The sequence below is a fragment of the Coptis chinensis genome, chromosome 9, assembly GCF_015680905.1.
Source record: "Coptis chinensis isolate HL-2020 chromosome 9, ASM1568090v1, whole genome shotgun sequence".
NCBI classification, from domain to species: domain Eukaryota; kingdom Viridiplantae; phylum Streptophyta; class Magnoliopsida; order Ranunculales; family Ranunculaceae; genus Coptis; species Coptis chinensis.
Genome location: NC_141464.1, coordinates 53,040,192 through 53,046,191, shown reverse-complemented (window position 1 = coordinate 53,046,191; position 6,000 = coordinate 53,040,192).

Genomic DNA, 6,000 nt, shown 5'->3' with positions numbered 1-6,000 from the left:
TTTTTCTCTTTAATTATTGATACTTCGAGGACTAAGCATCATTCTGTTTGGGGGTGCTTTAAACCTGTAGCAAAAATTAGGCATCTTGTAGCCTATATATAGTTTTTATTTTCATATTAATAATTGTACTTAGTGACAAAGTTTTGTTTCCTTTTCAATGATGAAAATTGTCTAGAAATCTCACATTAGTATCCGAATTAGGATTTGTTTTTAAGAAACTTTAAATAATACGTATGTGATAAAACATAAAAAGAATATAATCTACTCACGAAATGAACGATGGAATCAAAACGCAAGTAAAACTAAAACGGTCTTATGTGCCTAATTTATCAAAGATTCTACTCTCAATCCTATGAGATATAGTGGAGTAGAGTGATTCGTTCTACTCCTAGTCCTTCCGTATGCTATGTTCTCACGTGTAAGTACTCTACTTAAAGTCAATGAGAGATTTACGAATGAGGCAACTAGACTACGATGCAACTACCCACAAAATGCAACTAGTCGACTATGGGAATAACTAAGGGAATGCTATGTTGATTCGATGATAAGGAGTTAGAGGGGGATTGATTCCACCTTTAACTCGACTTAATCTATTAACCAATTAATCGTCAGTAATCTGAATTGAATCGCCTTGAGAACAAGTGGCTCTTCCTAATCCCTAATTACACATGGCATTCCTACCAATTCATAACTAGCATGTGAACGATTAAACCCATTCTCATGGTGAACTAATCGTTTCTAGAGTGGAAAAGAAATTATGACGATTCTACGATATTCGGAATCAAGCTTTCATCAAGGCTTCTCAACCCCCTCTAATGGAGGTTTAGCCGGGAATCATTACGCAATCATTTCCAATTACATTTAAACTAAACATGATATAAAGAATTGAAATTTACTTAATTAAACAATAATGAAATCTAATTTAATGACTCAATTGAAATAAAGACAGGAATTGAAATTAGATATAGGAATGGAAATGACAAAATCAAAATTGATAAAAAATACTACTTTATTAATCTAATCAAAATGAAGAACAAGATTCAAAGGTTTAATCTAATACAATAATTGAAATGGAACTAAACTTAATTAATCTACATGAAAAACTAGATCTAGAATTCATTAATGGAGGCTACTAATCTAATCTATTTCTAGGTCTAACTATCTACCATTAACAAAGAGCTAAGCTTTTGTTTTTATACATTCAGATCCAAAAATCGTGCATGGGCTTGGAGCCATGTTTTGGGGCGAGAATCAGCCCAAAATCGAGAATCCCAAAACCCAATTCTTTTCACTCCAAAAGGCCTCTTCAGCTGCAGTTAGCTTCCACAGAAGTTTCGTCCACTTTTGCTACTTTGATTGGGTTAAAGCTTCAACCATTGGAAAGCTCTTTCCGAGCCGGTCGTTTTGACATAAAGTAGGCCCCATTCCGAGGTCTGAGTCCAAAGATACTGGCGCCGGAAGTTCTCACGACTTTGAGTGTCAAGTTTACCAAGCGTTGACTTTGACTTTTCAGCTTTAACCGGGCTTTAGAAAGGCTTTGTCTTCTTGAATCTTGGCCTTTAATCATAGAACTCCTTAGCAACCAACCATTGCTCCTTTATCTCGCTAAAGTGGCATTTTTTTGCACATAATGGACTTTGCAACCCTGAAATGCATAAAAACACGAATCGTGCTAACTCTTAATTATTACTCACATAATTGGTCTAAAAGTATGTCCATATAAGGTTAAAACTACAGTTTTGGGCTCTTATCAAACCACCCCCTAAACAGCATTTTGCTTGTCCTCAAGCAAAGATGAGAAATTAGAATAAGTGACCAAAAATGGAGTTCTAACTACTCGTTTCATTTGAGTCGCGATTGCATTGACCATATGCAACAAGGCCTTAAACCACTAGGAATTCCCTAGTGGACGAAGTTATAGCCTCGTGAGAGTTTTCCAATGAAGGTACTCACAAACTTCATCTATACTACAACGACTAAGAAATAAAACTATTGTTTCCTTTATTCATGCTCCAAACTATCTATACATCTCACTAGCTATGAACAAGAATAACCAAGTCACAAACCTAAGCTAATATATGCATAATACTCAATCATCTCTAATAAACATATATACAATGAGTAATACTATGAAATGTCTAGCAGATCCGTTTCTGAAACTCGGAATAGCGGCCCTTAAGTAGGTTCTCACAATAATAGTCAAGATACAACACTCGATTTTTCCACTCAAGTTTCGCTACTCTAGTGCGCAGTGGGCACACTTTACCTTACAATCTCAATGACACACAAGGAAGTCGGAGTCGATCAAACACATCTGCCACTTACTATCACACTAACATATTCCTAATTGAGCTAGAGGTCTTTATTTGGTGTTTTGGGGATTAGGAGATGGTTTAAGAAGGAAGGAAATGGATATTCAAAAAGGACAAGTCTGAGATAATAGAGTCTTCATATTATTATGTAACTAGAGAAAACCTTGTTATTTATACTGCTTCTACACTTTGTTTCCATCCTTAGCCATATTTTTCTTTTTTTCTTTTTTTTTTTTTTTCTTTAGCTTTTGACTCCCTTTTATTCTATTTTTGGAGTTTTTATTTTCTTTATTTTTATTTTTCTTTTCCTTGGATGGAAACTTCTTTCTTTTTTTTTCTGAAGCAATTAACTAACTTTTGTTTTACATGTGTTTTCTCTTCTTCTTTCTTCCTCATTCTATTCTCGGACTTATTCTAAATTGGGTAGGTTGATTTATTTTTTTTTTTTTTTTTTTTTTGTTTTTGTAACAGGGTAAAGGGATTGTGGTTTATGAAAGGCTAAAGAAAGGCTCAGAGGGGCTTAATTAGCGGGAAATAATTCCTAGGTTTGAATTTTTTGGCTATATCGATCCAAAAGGGCCTAAATTCTCTTAGGATATGGCATAGTGATCAAGCAAGTGGACGTGTGATTTCTCTATCGGATTTTACTTCTCCCTTGTGTCATTTCTCAAATGTTTTATTTCATATAAGGCTTTAGGCTATATTCTCACAGATTTTGTAGAATAAGTACTCTAGCCTAGATTTTTAAACTTATCGCTAACAATCATAGATACTCATGTAATATATTTATAGATAGATGCAAAGATTATTACCTACATATTAACCTAAGTTTCTAACAATTATTATAATGCAAAAGCTACGTGAGCCTTCTAGATTGTTAAGAGCATAGAGAAGGAAAACAATACCAATATTCCTAAGTGTATAGCATAACTTATTTATTTATTTTTTTGAATTTTTGAAATTTTAACTAGAAACAAATGCATATTATACCTATCTATATCCTAACAGATACCTTAATTACACGTGTTTCTATGCCCCCCCCCCCCCCAAACAAGAAGCATGTTTTGTCCTCAAAGCATTAAAATAAAGAGGGTAGGAAAAATACCATTGAAGCGCGTGAAATTCAGGAACATCTATAAAACAAGGTTAGAACGCATACTAAATATGGAAATAAAAACCGACACAACTCTATACGAAGTTCTACCCATTATGGGGTTAACAAGAATGAAATTGTTTGGGACATAAGCGGCACACTAACTAGAATGAAAACTTACCTTATCCCCCCGCATTACTCATCATCTTCCTCATCCTCTTCTTCCATAAAGAAGTGAGGTTCCTTCGCATCCTACCATGCCATGATAATTTACCAAGCTTCCCGCCATTTATCATCTATTATTGCTAACCTATTAAGAGCCACTTGGTCTGACGGGGTGTAAGGTGCAGCCAGATGAGGTTGTATCCTCCACCCTTGCCAAGTCATTACACGGAAAGATCGAATAATACTATTGGTGGGTCGCATGCGGTAATAACCGTAATCCAATCCGTGAAGCGTGTACAAAAAACAAGAAAGAAACATAGCATAATACGAGAAACTAGAACGGGCATAAGAAGGTACTTATCCCTCATGCTATGGGATCGAGCTAAACTAGACATCAAGGTTCGGGAAGGTCATGACACATACGCCCCGTGGCTAAAAAGCAAGGAACGGCGCAAGGGGCATCATTCACGTAAGAAAACACCATTCCCCTAAAATGTTTAGCATGATCCAAAACATAACAGTTCCTATGTTCATGGACAGGCTACCAAAGGCGACGTTATATTCCCCTTGGTCCTCAATACGAAAAATGCCCACGCCATACGACTCATGCAAAAACTCGTAAGTGTAGACATACATATTATCGACCCAATAGCACCATGGGTCTTGTATTTCAGTGGGCATAGCCAGTCCAAGAACAAATGCTAGCAAGAACCTGGTAATTTCCATTGGTTCATTATCAATGTTGATGGAGAACACTTGTTCTCCATCTGGTTTTTCAAAGAAAATGCAGTTATCGTAAAAATAAGATGCTAGTGTTGGAGAATAAAGTGCATCAGGGCTTACCATAAGCGGCTCCCAACCAACGTATGTGATCGCCACAAAACCAAGCACCATAAGTAGTGCTTTTGGAACAAATCTTCGAAAGACTGTTTCGGTATCAATGTTGGAGATGTCATCTCAAAATTACGCTTTGGAATAGCTGCGAAGGATCGATACTACGCTAAAAACCGGAAATTTTGGTCCACAGAAGTCGTATGCCGATGCGCTCGATAGGCGCTGGGCGCTCTGAAGAAATTGAAATTTCCAGTGTTTGAGCGCGGGTCGCGCTCTGACAAAAACTCAGAAAAAATATACAGAGCTCGAAAAGGCCCTCAGAGGGCGCGAGAGCTTCGAGTTGCTTGAAACTTAGAAAATGAGCCGAAACGAGGGAATCGCGGGAGTGAAAGGTGAGTAATGGAGTTTAGGTGTAGTGTGAGTTGTGAGGATAGATTGTATCAAGTTTATATAGGTTTAAAGTTGCTAAAATGGATCGGGAAGTTGCCAAAACTAATTACGGCAGTTTCCGGAAATCCTAAAATTTCCAAACCCGAAAATGGAAACAACTCATATCCTGAATTCTAATTCAAACCCAGTATCTTTTAGGTTGATTTTATGATAGAATGTACCTATTTAATCTAGATTTCATCCTACAATGATACTTAATCATATATATGCCTAAACAACCATATTTTCACCTTGACTCCACAATAAATTCTAACACGAGGGTTATATAAAAATAATGCTTGAATTGATAAAACCACCCCCAAACAAGTTGGGAAGGTGGGATGAATATGAAACAACCACGATCTTGAAAATAACCCCTTATATTAAAATTTTCATTCGGAGTACATTACACTACAAAATTCAAATTACGGAAATAAACTTGCATTAAAATAAATAACAATAAAGAAATTACAAATAAAACATAAAACATCAAACTATACTATCCCTAGCTACTCTGGAACTGGTGGCGGAGGGAACATGCTCCGGAGATTGCTCCTGAGCTCCTGAAGAGCCAGCACCATTCGTCCTTCGGCGACGATGCTCGTGCCTGGATGGTGTGTCCTCAGAAGGAGAGTCCCCGTGAGGTGGGAATCGAGTAAGCATCTCGCCCCGGAACTGGCGCTGAGCTGCTAGCTCGGCGCTCATCTGTTCCCACCTCTCGTCGCTCTCTCGGGTAACGAGCTCGGTTGTGATGCATCATTGCCGCCGAGTCGGGAGGTCTTCACAGATAGTGTTAAGCGAACGCATGCCTCGATGGATAACAGCCATGCGTTCGGCATCTGTCCAACACCTCTCCAAGGCATCCACATCAAAACAGGTCAAATCCTCCTCATCCTCGGAAGCATCCTGATGTCCCCCAGCCTCGTCGGCATTCTCAGCTCCTCCATCCTCTTCTTCTTCTTCTCTATCCTCAGCCAACTTCCAAACCCGTTGGACACACTCCTTATAGATCACGAGGGTTACGGTGGAGAGTGATGTATGTCCGATCGATCGCCGAGTCGCCTCAACTTGAGCATGATCTTTGTTATCAACACGGGAGAGGGCAACAGACCTCCCTACTCCCCTAATCATGCTCAGTAAAAACTCTAAGATGCAGAAGTCATACTT